General features: G+C 41.0%; 1 non-coding gene across 1 annotated transcript; it reads left to right on the top strand.

Annotated features, from left to right (window-relative positions):
- The first annotated feature begins 1,388 nt into the window (after positions 1-1,388).
- LOC115802973 (U1 spliceosomal RNA) lies at positions 1,389-1,552 on the top strand. The gene has a single exon (XR_004023559.1). It is a non-coding gene; the product is annotated as a U1 spliceosomal RNA (small nuclear RNA).
- Positions 1,553-15,758: the final 14,206 nt, after the last annotated feature.

A 15,758-nucleotide genomic window follows, 5' to 3' on the forward strand; every position in this document is an offset into this window, starting at 1 on the left:
ACTACGAACAAAAAAAAATTAGAAATACCCATTTAAAAATAAATAGTCCCTGGTGGCGCAGTGGTTGAGAGTCCACCTGCCGATGCAGGGGACACGGGTTCGTGCCCCGGTCCGGGAAGATCCCACATGCCGCGGAGCGGCTGGGCCTGTGAGCCATGGCCACTGAGCCTGCGCATCCGGAGCCTGTGCTCCGCAACGGGAGAGGCCACAACAGTCAGAGGCCCGCATACCACAAATAAATAAATAAATAGGACTAACTTTAAAATTATTATTATTATTAATATCATGTTAATTGTTATGAATCACCTGCTAGGTAATAATCCTAAGAAATATGTCTTCTCTCCTTTCTTCCTCCGTGGTCCTAGCTCCCAATGGGGCCATCACTCCCCCATCAGGTGGGCCTGATTCCTCCCCCACTTCCTTGTGTCCCTGTAGTCCTGGGGAGTAGAGGACATTTGTTAACCTCTGGTTACTTTGCTTCCGCTCTTTGCTTTCCATCCCCTCTGCTCGGAATATCCAGCATGGTGTCTATTTCCCTGAGTGGACCCTGACGTATACAGGTCAATGTGCAAATGACACTGGGGCTCTGTCAGCAAGGATGAGGAGGGGTGGGGAGAGGATTTGGATAAGAACAAGGTGTCTCCCTCCCTCTCTCCTTCCCTCCTGCCCTCTCTTCTTTTGCTCCTACCCTCCCTTCTTTCCTTTCTTTTTTTTTTTTTTTTTTTGCGTTACCATAAAAAAGAATGAAATAATGCCATCTGCAGCAACATAGCTGCAACCGGAGATTATAATAATAAGTGAAGAGAGAAAGAGAAAGACAAATACTATATGATATAGTATATGTGGAATCTAAAATATGACACAAATGAACTTATCTACAAAACAGAAACAGACTCATGGACATAGAGAACAGACTTTTGGTTGCCAATGGGGAGGGAGTTGGGGAAGGGATGAAGTGGTAGGTTGAGGTTAGCAGATGTAAGCTTTTATATATGGAATGGATAAACAACAAGGTCCAGCTGTATAGCACAGGGAACTATATTCAGTATCTTATGATAAACCATAATGGAGAAGAATATTAAAAAAAAGTATGCAAGGACTTCCCTGGTGGCACAGTGGTTAAGACTCTGAGCTCCCAACGCAGGGGACCCAGGTTTGATCCCTGGTCAGGGAACTAGATCCCACATGCATGCCACAACTAAGAGTTTGCATGCACAATCAAGGAGCCTGCCTGCCACAACTAAGACCTGGTGCAACTAAATAAATATTTTTTTTAAATGCGTATATATGTGTAACTGAATCCCTATGCTGTACAGCAGAAATTAACACAACACTGTAAATCAACTATACTTCAATAAAAAAGTGTAAAAAATAAAAATAGCTGCATGATACTTACCTGGCAGGGGAGTTACCATGATCGCAAAGGTGGTTTTCCCAGAGTGAGGCTTATCCATTGCACTCTGGATCTGCCGACCCCCGTGATTTCCCCAAATGTGGGAAACTCGACCGCATAATTTGTGGTAGTGGGGGACTGCGTTCACGTTCTCACCTACATAAAATAAGAAGCTGCGCGCTATTCCGTATTATGGATGCACCCTAGCACATCTATTCATTTCACTATTGACGGATAGACTAGTTCACAGTGTTTCGGTTTTTGCTACAACAAACAGTTCTGCATTAACCATATGTTTACGCACATGTATCCCTGTAGATTCACTCCCATTTCTGTAGAATACATTTCCAAAGGTGGGATTTCTGGATCAAAGAGTATGTGTATTTTTAAATTTGTCAATTAAAGAAATATTTTTAAATTAAGAAACATCACTGGATTACTTTCCCCAAAGGCTGTAGCATTTACCTTCCCTTTAACAACTTATTTCCACTAATTATTCAGCACCAAAAGACCTCCGTGCTTATATTTGGATAACTACAACCAGGCTTGGTCCTTGAAATGTCTATTTGATGAATCAAGGATTTGGAGAGTGAAGAATCAGATAATAAAAGCCATGCCCAAGTTTGCTGATTGAGATAAGTTTTTATTATTTATGGGTTTGTTCTGTTTTACCCCCTACATGCCATAAAAAGTCAACCTTTGAAAAAGGGCCTTCTCTCTACAGAAATCCCATCCTCTAATCTGTGAGTCCACGTAGGTGTCCTTGATATAGTTTATAATAAGGCACTTGAGAGGCTAATTGCATTGTATTTATAGCCTGTAGAGGTGGTTCCCACTTCAAATGAGGAGTTTCCTTGGTAATGTACTAATAACCACAGGTTCCGAGAGGCTAAACTGAGACTAACGCAGGAAAATTCAAAGCGGGACTTGCAGGGGACCCCAGAAAGGCACTGAAGGGAACAGACAGACCGCTTGAGAGAGACAGGAGAGGCCTGGGGCGAGGGCGTGTTTCATTTGATTCCTGTGCCTTCTGGGTTTTCCAGTAACCTTGGGTTTAAAATCTGTGCCAGTGTTAAGCTTGGTATTGACTATCCTGAATTCCTATTGTTCAAAAAATCCAAATGTCTCTGTGGAGTCTGTAAAGCTGCCCCTGATTTCTGGTCCACCCAGACCCTGCTGTCCTGTATTCTACTACTGCCCACTTCCAGCTGTTCCAACGTTCCCGGGAGATTTCATCTCTCCTTCAGGACGGATGAAGTAGCTAGCCTGTCTCTCCTCACTTTTATCTCTTTATCTCTCTTCCAATCCCCATTAAATTTTCCAGTTAACACTAACCAGTTCCAAATTACTGTGAATCACTGTGAATAAGTGTCATTTCAGCACTTACATAGTTGGTTTGAAATAATAATAATTATATTAGTAAATACTAATGGAAAACATTTTGGACCATTGTGTTCTAAGCACTAAGCTAGACAGACGCGACAGTTCTGTAAGTAGGAATAATGATCTGTTTGACAGAGGATGGAACTGAGGCTCAGAGAGGGTTAGTGACTTGCCTCAAACCACACAGGCAGACGTGGACTTTAAATGCAAACCTTACTGGACTTTGACGTCCGTGCTGTCGTTAGACTGTACCACCTCCAGGCAGCCTGCCAAATGGCACTGGCTTATCGTTATTTTGAAGGGCGTACACCGTCTCTGCCGTGTCCCTTCGCTCTGCTTCATCCTCATTCTCATCATCCCATGTGGTGAAGACCCACTGTGTGCCGGGCACTGGGTGAGGTGCCTTCATAAACCTGGTTACGAACTACCTTGTATGATTCCAGGAAGGTGGGGACCTCATCTTGTGCGTTTGAGCTCGTGCAGTTCCTGGCCCAGTTCTGAGGGTCTGGTACACACTCAAGCCGTTATTTCTTCTTTTCACCATAAGTATTTTAATGGCATAGGAATGCTCACCACTTTCTTATAGATCCCTTCTCCACTCGGTGCCTAAGGCAGAGCCACACCTCTATCCTAACCATTTCATGATCTTTCAGCAGTTAACCTTTTATATGGTATGTTCACACACCTTTCACCCTCATCTGGAGATCAAATGAAATTATTAAATAAATTCAGTGAGCTCAAAATAAGGCAGAAAAAGAGGAAAAGGGAAACAAAGAAGGACAAATAAAAAAATAAGTAGCGGGCTTCCCTGGTGACGCAGTGGTTGGGAGTCTGCCTGCCGATGCAGGGGACGCGGATTCGTGCCCCGGTCCGGGAGGATCCTGCGTGCCGCGGAGCGGCTGGGCCCGTGAGCCATGCCCGCTGAGCCTGCTTGTCCAGAGCCTGTGCTCTGCAGCGGGAGAGGCCACAGCGGTGAGAGGCCCGCGTACCGCAAAAAATAAAAAATAAAAAAAAATAAGTAGCAATCTTATAAATTGAAACTCAGCCATATCAGTGATTACACTGATGGTCTAAATGTAAATGATCTAAGCACCTCATGACAAGACTCATTATTATTATAACTGTGTTTATTCCAAAGTTAATCTATAGATTTAACAAAATCAAAATCATTCCTATTTCACAGGCAAGGAAACCGAGGCCATGAGACACTGACACTCATCTGAGTTGAGTGAACTGCATCTGCCCAAAATGTCATATCTATAGAGCAGGGGTCCTCAACCAGGAGTGATTTGCTCCCCACCCCCAGGGATGATGTTTGGAAATATCTGGAGATATTTGGTTGTCACCACCGGGAAACTGCTACTGGCATGTAATAGGTAGAAGCCAGCCAGGTATGCTGCTGTACATCCTACAATGCCCTGGACAGCCCCCTGCAACTAAGAATTATCAGAACCAAATGTCCATAGTGCTGAGGTTGAGAACTCTGGTATAGAAGAAAGAAAGGAGGCATACCTGACCATATTTTCTGCCGTTGGTTATCTTAAGAGATGTGATTTTTATATAATACTCACAGAACATTGAATGCTTTCTTTCCCTCATAAGATATGAGCCCACAGAACTAAAAAATAACTACTAATTATGTATGGGGTATAAGGGACACCATAGGCTATCATTCTTAAAGTAGGTTAGCCTTAATTTTCTTTTTTTTAAATTATAGTTGATTTACAATATTGCATTAATTTCAGGTGTACAGCATAGTGATTCTTCTTTTTTTCAGATTATATTCCATTATAGGTTACTAATGAGCCTTAATTTTCAAATGAATTTTTAATAAACTCAAAAAAATAATGTATATATTACCTTCTTTCCCATTTGAAGAGACCAAGGGCAACAGATGGTATTATGGGACAACATTATTAAGACATGGGCTTTGTGGCTCAAGTTAAATGTCAAAGTTTGTTTCAAATCATATGTTTCCATTCTCTAATCAGGGAAAATGTTGGACCTAGACCTCTTTCCATTAAGAGCTCCTGGTCCTATACGTATAACCAAATAAAAAGCCTGAATGAATAACTTAAGTTCTAGCTGTCAAAATGGTATGCCATTGATGGATGAAATTATATGACATCTGGGGTTTGTTTTAAAATATGCCAGCAAAAACAAAAACAAAAAAGGTGGTAAATGAACAAGTTCAGCAAAATGTTGTTACTTGTTAAAGCTGGATGATGGTTACATAGGAATTCCTTTCACTTTTCTTTCTACTTTCATGTAAGTTTGAAAATTTCCAGAAAAAGCATCTAAAAAATGTGTACTATGACCATCTGCAGAGTGATAAGCAATGTCATTAGATATAACTTGTTTCTTGCTCCATCTCTGCGGATTCACAAGTGATTTCTTGAAGGAAATTCCATGCATGTGTCTAGATATTGTTTAATCCAGCAGGCTGTTTATCATCTCAGTGTTTTCAGGGAACTTTGAAAATTAAAAGTGACCACAATATGGGAAAAAGATTTAAATAGGCACTTCATAAAGGAATCTATATGAATGACCAATAAGCACATGAAAACATTCTCAACATCATGAGTTATTTGAGAAATGTGATTAAATAATGAGATAGATACCCCTACACACTGATTAGAATCTCCAAGTAAAAAGATGAATAACTACAGGCTTCCCTGGTGGTGCAGTGTTTAAGAATCCACCTGCCAATGCAGGGGACATGAGCTCGAGCCCTGGTCTGGGAAGATCCCACGTGCCACAGAGCAACTAAGCCTGTGCACCACAACTACTGAACCTGCGCGCCACAGTTACTGAAGCCCACATGCTTAGAGCCCATGCTCTACAACAACAGAAGCCACTGCAATGAGAAGCCCGCACACTGCAGCGAAGAGTAGCCCCCACTTGCCACAACTAGGGAAAAGCCCGTGTGCAGCAACAAAGACCTGAGGCAGCAAAAGATAAATAAATAAATAAATTTATTTTTTAAAAAAAGATGGATAACTACCAAGTGTTATCAAGGATGAGGAACAACTATAACTCTTATATTTTTGGACAAACAAAAGTAGAAGGAAATTATCATCATGTAGTGTAGACCTACACTAAAAAAAAAGTTAAAGAAAATCCTTTAGGTAGAAGAAAATGATTCCAGATGAAAATCTGGGACTACACAAAGGAATAAAGAGCATTGGAAATTGTGGATGCTTGTATGTTTATATAGGCGAATGTACATATATCCTTATTATTAAACCCCTTTATAAAGAGAACTGAGTGTTTAAACAAAAATAATAACAATGTAGTGTGGTGATTATAACACATATAAGAGTAAAATGTATGACAATACACAAAGGTCAGGAAGGGAGGAATGGAGGGATACTTTTGTAAGTTTCTTATGCTCCATGGCATGATACATACCACTTAATAGTAGACTGTGTTAAGTTAAAGATGTTTACTGTAAGCCCTAAAGTAACCATAAAATAAAAAAGCAAAGAGTTATAGCTAATAGACCAACAAGGAGACAAAATAACATTATTAAATAAATTCAATGAACTCAAGATAAGGCAGAAAAAGAGGAAAAGGGGAAGAAAGGACAAATGAAAAAATCAGTAGCAATATTGTAGATTGAAACTCAGCCATATCAGTAATTACACTAAATGTAAATGGTCTAAACACCTCTTTGGAAGACTCGTTATTATTAAAGTGTATTTATTTCAAAAATGACCTATAAATTTAACAAAATCAAAATCACAACAGGCTTAGTAGAGAAATTTATGAGCTGATTCTGAAATTCATATGGAAATGGAAATGACCTAGAATAACTCAAACAGCTTTGGGAAAGAAGAATGTTTGTTGGCTAACACTACATGATTTCAAGTCTTTTTAAAAAGCTATAGCAATCAAGATAGACAACTAGAGCAATAAGACAGAATACAGAGTCCAGGAGTCCAGGAAGTTTAGTCTACCCATACGCAAAGAAAGAAAGAAAAAGGACTTCGATCTATACCTTGCATCATAACAAAAATTAACTCAAGTTGGACCATATGACATAACATTACATTTAGTAAAAGTTTGTAAAACTTCTAGAAGAAAAAAAACATTTGTGACCTTGGATTAAGAAAAGATTTCTTTGATATGATAACAAAAACATGATTCATAAAAGAACAAGTTGTCAAATGATTCAAAATCCTTACAATCTGCTCCTTGAAAAACACTATTAAGTAAATGAAAAGATAAGTCTCAGCCTAGGAGAAACGATTTGCAAGTCATCTGATAAAGGATTTGTACTCAGAATACATAAAGAACTCTCAAAACTCAACAATAAGAACACAAACAACTGAATAAAAAATAAATAACAGATTTGAACAGACACTTCACCAAAGAAGAGATACAGATGGTAAATAAACACATGAAAAAATACAGGTAGTAAACACATGAAAAGATGCTAGACATTCGTCTTTAAGGAAATACAAATTGAAACCACAATAAGATACTAAACACACCTATCAGAATACCTAAAATTTAAAGGATTCATAATAAGTAGAATATTGTCAAGATGTGGAGCAACCAGAACTCTCATACACTTCCAATAGGTACAATGACTCTGGAAAACAGTTTGCCAGTTTCTTCAAAAGTTGATCATTCACCTACTTTATGATGTTGCCATTCTACTTCTAGGTATTTGCCCAAGAGAAAGGAAAGCACATGATCACATGATCAAATGAAAAGATGGACATGAATGAATGTTCACTGTAGCCTTAAATAACCCCAAACTGGAAGTCACCCAAATGTCCATCAACAGGTGAAAGACTGTGCTATATCTAGACAAATGAATCTCAGCAATGAAGTGAATAAACTATTGATAAACTATTTAGATGTTTCAAAATAATTATGCTGTGTTAAGAAAAAAAAAAGCCAAGAAAAATGAGAGTATATACCATATGATTCTATTTATATAAAACTTTAGAAAATAAAAACTACTCTATAGTGGCATAAAGCATATCTGTTCTTGCCTGTGGTGGGCAGGGAGGAAGAGCTTACAAAGGGCACAAGAGTCTTTTGGGGTGGTGGATATGTTCATTGCCTTGATTGTGGAAAATAGTCTCAGGAGTGTGTGTATATATCAAAACTTATCAAAATACATATTTAAATATAGTGTTTATTGTATGTCAATTAAGCTCCAATAACACTGTTTAAATTTTTTAAAGGTTTGTTCATTTCACTTTATGTCAATTTCACCTCTAAAAAGAACCAAAAGCAAAGGTTGATCTTGAGTTAATGATAGGCATGTTGCCGTTTTTAGGGATAAAGGGTACTGATGTCTGCAACTTATTTGGAAATGCAGCAGCAACTGCAAGAATAGAATGGACTGATGCACGGTTAGAGGGATGGATAAATGGACAGATGCGTTATAACACAGATTTTTTTCCTTTTCCTATTACAGATTCTCATATCGATTTATTTCCATATCAAGTCCACCACAGAGACTTCTGGCAGAGGCTGCCACCCTGTTTCCTTATCTGATGTCTATAAAGCTTCCAGACTGGAAGGTTTTCTAGCTCACCGCTGGCTCTCCCTCAATTGTGGAGCATTCCCAGGCTTTCCCTGTGGTTCCTTCCATTAGTATTTTATCTGCAAGAATGCTAGTGAAGTTTCTCTCTATTTCATTGACAAAGAAACGTTTTCACCCTTTTAATCGGCCACTGAGGAAATCCCAGCTGTTCATCCTTGGAATGCCACAGCCACAAAGAGCGTGTGTTTCATTAATCTGTATGTGAGCTAAGGTGGAAAAAATGCTCATCACTGCTATTTACTTTATCCTCCAAATGGATTCTGTACAGATGTTCTATTAGTTTCCTTGGGTTGGCATCACATAATGGTACAGAACAGGGAGCTTAAACAACGGAAATACATTTTCTCATGGTTCTGGAGGCTGGAGGTCCAAGGTCAAGGTACTGGCAGGTTTGGTTTCCCCTGAGGCCTCTCCTCAGCTTGCAGATGACCCCCTCTTGCTGCCTTTTCACATGCGCTCGAATCCTTGGTATCTCTCTCTGCGTCCTAATGTCCTGATTGAATTAGGACTGACCCTTATGGCGTTATTTTAACTTAGTTATCTCTTTTAAAAACCTATGTCCAAATACAATCATATTCTGAGGTACTAAAACCAAGCAGGACCATGTAGGGCTCCTGGGTACAAATCCTTTCTGGGTCCCCCATTTCTTGCTTGTAGGAAATAGGCTTCATTCAACCTCCTTGACCTTCCTTGAGTTCCAAAGGACACGTTTAAACATTTGCTAATCGGGGAGGGCAGAGGATGCTGAGATTAGGGAGAAGCGGTCAAGAAACAACAGCTATGGGACAGGGTCCCAGCTCCTCCTAAAGGGATATACATAACAATATCTTTGAGTTCTTCTGCAGGAACGAAGGCCTCCACCCATGTGGAGGATGGTAACTTCAGGCTGAGCACAAGATTCCCAGAGCACAGCCCTGCTACCTTACCACCAACCAATCAGAAGAAAGTCACACATCCTGCAGCCTTCACTCCAAATTTTGTCTATAAAAACTTTTTCCCCCAAACCATTGGGGAGTTCAGGGTTTTTAAACAAGAGCCACCCATTCTCCTTGCTTGGGCCTGCAATAAAACTTTCTCTGCTCCAAACTCCAACGTTTCAGTTTATTTGGCTTCACTGTGCGTCAGGCACACGAACTTTGTTTGGTAACAGTACTGGGGGGTAAGGCTTCAATATATGAATTTTGGGGGCACACAATTCAGTGCATAACAGATGTGTGAAGTGAGACATGCACATTGTACCTGCATTCACTCTGTAACCCTTGCAGTGGCTTTTGGTTACAAGCCAAAAGCTTGTGATTAACACCCGAGTGGCCTTTTCCAGAGGCATGGATTCTTCCCAACTCTCTCCGCCTCACTCTAGCTTCAGGCCACCATCATCTCTCATCTGGAATGTTGCAATGGCCTCCAGGCCAATGTCCACATTTTAGCTTTTGACCTCTCTGATTTGTCCTGCACATGGTGGTCAGAGCAAGCCTTGAAACATGTAGGTGTGGTCATGTCCACATTGTCAAGCCCCCTATACTTCAGCCCTTAGTGGCAACCAGGATCAAATCCAAATTCTCACTTGGCCTTACAGTGCCCGTTTCCAAATTCATTTAGTAGCGCAGTCGCCATGCTAGCTATGCCCCAGCCACCCTGGCTGCCTGTCTTCCCTTTGATGTCCCAAGGTGCTTCTTTGTCCAGGACCTTCATGCAGGCTGTACCTCTTGCCTGGACCCCCACCACTCCTACCATCTACCTGTTGTATTTAGCATGAAGGGCCCTTCCCGGGAGATGATATTTCCTGACCCCCTCTTCCCCTACCCTCATGCAGACTAGGCTAGACCCACAGGTGTATACTTTCATTACATACTGTGTTTTTTCTTATTCTGTGTTTCAGGGCTGTTATTAATTCTACAGTTATGTGTTTTGGCCCCTGTTTCCTCTCCTATAACACAGACACCATAAAAGGAGGAAGAAGGCTCAATGTGTTCATTGCTGTAGCCCCAGTCACTGGCCAATACATCACATATAAGTGCTCAATAAATATTAAATGAATAAATGAAGGCATGGAAACCTTTAAATCAGCTGACCCCTAGTTGTTTGCCACCATTTACAGATTATTCATTCTACTCTCCCTTTGATCATCTTATTCCCTACTGGAGGTTTCATCTGTCAGATGACAGGAGATGAGGAAAAGGACCAATGAGTCATTTTCTGAGCAGCTGTAGTTAAGGTCACGTGGGAAGGGGAGGGAGGGAGTAGGCAGAGAACAAGGTTAACCATTGAGCCGCGGTGCATTGATTAATTGTGATTGATATTCCTCATAGTTACACTGCCCCATTCATTAGCATGGGTAGGTGAAGGTTGGATGTAATTTTAAACAACAGTTTGAGGCATTTCTATTCTGGTCCTGAAACAGCTTAAATATTTTATGAGTTTTTAAGATTGGGAGAAATTAAAGCAAGTATGTAATCTTGCTCTGTGTGTGTATAAATATATACACATATGAAATTTAAATATACTCACACAAAATCTTATTGTAGAGAATCTCATAAATCTAAAAAAGATAGGGAGTCTAAAAAAAACCTACCCATATGTAAACATAATATGAAAATATATTCAGTGTTAATTTCAGAATTTATTGCAATCTGCACTATATCTTTAACAATTGCACATACACTCTCCCAAGAGCGAGAGTGAATTTTTTAAAAATGAAATATTTTGCATAAAATATTTTGATATTTAAAAAAACCAATATAACTTTTAAAAAACCATAAAAGAAATGTCTAGCAGGAGTTGTGAGGAACAGATTTAAGGGGAAAAAAGTCATTTTGCTATAGTTTTTATCCTCTGAAATTGGGACCAATGTACTAGATAATTACGTACTTTGGGATCATTAAGGGGCTTTTAGCAAATAATTTATCTAGTGTTCAAATGGGAATGTAAATAAATGAGTAATTTTTCCTTGTTAATTATAATTCTTGTGAATTACAATGTCTAGGCACCTCTCCAGGACCACAAATCCACCCATGAGTCAGAAAATGCCACCAACAATGTTGATGTTGCATTTGATAAAGTTTTTTTTTTTCCATGAGTAATCATTATCTTCAATTTTAGACCACTGCAGAAATAAAAACTGACAATAAAGGTAACTTGGGTTTCATTCCATTTCTTGTATGCATTTTATGGGTTATAATATGTTTCTATATCTCAATGAAGCAATATATAGAAGAAGTGTTCCTTTTTATTAAGTTCATATTATGCATATTTTATTGCAACTTGCTACAGTCAAACATCTTTGAAAAGATTAACTCCCAAGTTACTCCCTGTTTCTGCCAAAATGAAAAACAAAGAAAATACATTTCAGTGTGACTTAGGGTAAAAAATTCGATCAACTATAAATTTTAGAACAATCGCGATTTAGATCTGATTTAAGGTTTCAAAGCATTCTGCCACCGATTTAGTTTGATTACCATATTATCCGGTTATGTGCATTAGAAAATGCCTCTGTGATGTGACTTCTGCAAATGATCCTGTGACTTACGCACCTATTTTCCTTTAAAAACCAAATGCAATTCACAGAAGAGGCTTATGGATTTGCAATTAAAATAGGAGTGTTGCCTGAAACCAGAGAGGGTGCAGTCTGACCTTCCATTTGTATAGAGTAGCAGATCCTAATAGTATGTGTGCACGTGTGCATTTTTTTTCAAATTCAAAGGAAAACAATTTGCAAGTGCAAACAGGGTAAGTGGTCTCGGGTTTTTGAGGCTCTGAAGGGTTTGTAAATGCTAATTTTGCAAAGGATACTCAGAGAATTCTTCACGCAGGGGAGGGGGAGAGCTAAGACTCCTCTCTCCACCCACTTAATGAGAGTTGCGGTATCAGAAATCCCAAGGATTAAAATTGCAGCATCAGCTCCTGTTCGGGGAGCACCCACTATGCGCTCAGCACCTTCTCTGTATCATCTCCCTCAGTTCCCAGCAAAAGCTTGGCAAGATCAGTGGCATCACCATTTTCACCAAGGGGAAAAGTGGCTTGCTCAAGGTCACAGCTGATAAGTGATGAGGTAGATACAGATCTGGGCCAAGCCAGCTCCCAAGCAAGTCTCTTCTACCTCCCCCCATCCCACCCCACCCACTTTCAGCCCCGGCAGTTTGCTGGTGGCATTAAAGAAGTCTCAGGCCAGTGCTATTTCCACTGCATCCCAGTAAATTGCCGGAGATGCTCTCTTAACTGCACTCAATCTGTGAATCAACTGTTGCTTCTCAGTTCTCACTTAACCCACCCAGCATCCGCACAGGGCCTGCTGACCACCTCTGGCCCGCCTGCTCCTTGCTACGCCTGCCCCACATGCGTCCTACCAGGGGACCTGCTTGCCTATGAAGAGTCACTTGGTTTGTACCCAGTCCTCCTGGCCACAGGGGCTCCTTTATTGTATTGAGTTCATTTAATTAAATACTCCATATTCCATGTAAGCCAGTGAAATAGTGTGAAGAGAAGTTGTGTCTATGGAATTTGAGATGAAAGTTTTCAGAAGATCTTATCAAGGGAGGTCACTACAGAAACTGTTGTCAGATTAGGTGTGGATCAGATAATGCTAAAGGCTTGGGGGAGAAAGGATGACAGTTTAGAAGGATTCTGAATGCTGGTTACGTGGTGTGTATCTTCATGTTCCAGCCACACTTGAAAGAAACCCAAACTGGAAATCACAGACATGGCATTATGGGTGTGGTTTATGGAAACCAGACTGGGGACATTCCATACCCAAAGAAAAGGCATGAGTCCTAAGGCAAACATTTGGTAAGTTAAAGTACATCGTATGTTGTACATGAAAATGAAGATATTATGGTTCATATGATTTTCTACTTTCATGGGCTTTCCTAGGTAACTGACCAGCTAATGTTCCCCATAGAATCAGATCTTAGTGCACTGACTTTAATTTCAATAGTTATAATGATTAATCTCTACTGACAGCTTACTCTGTGCAGGTAGGGATCCACGATGCAGAAGAATAATGCTTATATAATAAGTAACATTTATAGCCAGCTACTCTTTCCAGGTTTCATCCCCCCACTGCTATAATTACCCCCGTTTTACAGGTGAATCACCCACGATATAAACAGTGTCCTCTAGGCATTTAGGCCACTCCTGGTGACTATAGTGGAGAGAGAATGATAGACATATGGAGTCAGAAGACCTGGGTTCAAATCCCAATTACCCCACTGATCTACCTCAGACAAGTCAGTGGGCCTCTGAGAGCCCGCCTCACTGCTTTGCTAAAACAAGAACAGTAATACCTCCCTTGCAGGGTTGTTATTAGGACTGCATGAGGGTGCCAAGATGTTCAGTAAATGCTGGTTCTTTTCCTCTCCTTTAAGTGAGGGAGGTAACGCACATCTGCAGAAAGGTAGACAGTCTGTAAGATAGAAACAAATAAGCTGTCATGATGGGAGAGGAGGGAAGGATTCCTTTGGACTGACTGAACGAGGGAAGGCTTCCAAACAGAAGCTGGGCTTGGCACCCAGTTTGGCTTACAGAGTCAAGTACGCTAACAGCCAAGAAATGGAGATGAGAAAGCACAGGCTGTGGGGTGGTGGGAAAGCTTGAGGAATAGAACCAAGTGAGGGTGGAAAGGATAGCTCTGGACAGATAACAGAGGCCTTGCAGGCTGTACCAAAATGGTTGTACTTGACCCAGAAGGCATTCAGATGATTGACTTAAAGCTATGAGAGGCCAAGTAGTAAGAGTGGGAGGTGGGCTGCATGTGAAGCAACATTGCATTCATCCATCCCTCCGCCCATCCATCACCCGTCCATTCCTCCATCCATCCTTCCATACATCCACTCATTCATTTATGCATTCATTCACCCACCCATCTGTCTGTCTACCCATCATCCATTCATTCCTCCATCCACCCATCTACCTACTCTTCCTTCCTTTATTCCTTCCTTGTTTCTTTCCACCCACTCATCCATCTACCCACCCATCCATCCATCCACCCACTCACCCATTCATTTGTCTACTTGTTCACCCATCAATTCCTTCCTTCCTTCTTTCTTCCCTTCTTTCCTTTTGTTTATTTATCCATCTACCCACTCATCCACCTATCCATCCATCTACCTGTTCATCCATCCATCTATGTATTCTCTCTTTACAAAAACCCCAGGAAACTATAAGTGTTTTGAAGGTAGATTCTTCTCCCTCCTTTTGTGGTAGTAACACAGCTCTTGTCACTCTTGCTACTAATACAGTAGTTACTCCAATTCCTTATAGTATTAGTGTCTTCTGCTGCTATACACCTCACTGTTATGCACTGTTTTATTTGAGCCTCACAATAGCCACTTCAGGTGGTCAGGACAGGTATATTCACCTCAATTACACAGCAGGACACAGTGTACCATGCTAACCAGGGCCTGGGTGGCATAACAAGAACTTGAAATGCGGTTTTCTGATACAAGGTCTTTTCTGCCTTAGCTCCTGCCTTACTTACCTCCCAAAGGTACCGACCTATCAGGCTCAGGAAGAGGGCCTCCTTGCAAGTTTGAGGCCATCAGGGTGGCCGCTGAAGGGCCATCCCCAGCTATGAGCCTCTACTCGTGAATGGGAAGATGGCTGCTTATCATGCAAATGTACACAGCATCTGAACACTGTGTGCACAGAAATGTCCCCATTCATAGAGTAGGAGACAGCTGGAAGTAATCTCAAATGCATTATGCATTGTGATTGCATTGGCAGAGGGGTAAGAAATGTTAAAGTTTTGTTACAATAATAATAACCATTGTGACAATACTATTTGTTTTACTGACGCCCATTTTTTGGCAGCTCTATCGTTATAAACACAGCATGTGACTGTACTTTAATGAGACTGTATAAATGTACGCGTGTTCACAAGGATATATTTATCAAGCCATTCTAGGTCCCCGGTTTCTGGGGTACTTCTCTCTCCACAGCTGTGGCCCATTGACCTCCAGCTGTGGGCCCACTGTGGTCCTGGTATATGAGGTCATGCCCGTTTGAATGGAGAAGTTCCGGTCCAGAGGGCGGGTGGGCAGGGGGGAGGTTTGCCTCCTGGCTGTACATTAGAATCACTGCCTGCACTTTTTAAAAGCACCCACTCTTGAGCACTGCTCCAGACAGGTTAAATAAGATTCTCTAGAGATAAGGGGCCAGACCCAGGACATTTTTTGAAAATTTCCCAGTTAACTCTAAAGTGCAGCCAAGTCTGAGAACTACTGCCCTAGCTCAGGGCTTCTCAGCCTATAACGTGTGCATGGGTCACCTGCGGATCTGTTTAAAATACAGATTCTGAATCAGTTGGTCTGGGGTGGGACGAGGAGGGAAGAGGAGAGGAGGCGGATGGGCCAGGACAATATTGCATTTCTAATAAGGTCCCAGGGATGCTAAGGCAGCCGGGTCCTAGACCACACTTTGGTC

Source organism: Delphinapterus leucas, chromosome 2 (assembly GCF_059928025.1).
Source record: "Delphinapterus leucas isolate spDelLeu-1000000601 "Yukka" chromosome 2, BTC_Dleu_Yukka2, whole genome shotgun sequence".
Taxonomy (NCBI): Eukaryota; Metazoa; Chordata; class Mammalia; order Artiodactyla; family Monodontidae; genus Delphinapterus; species Delphinapterus leucas.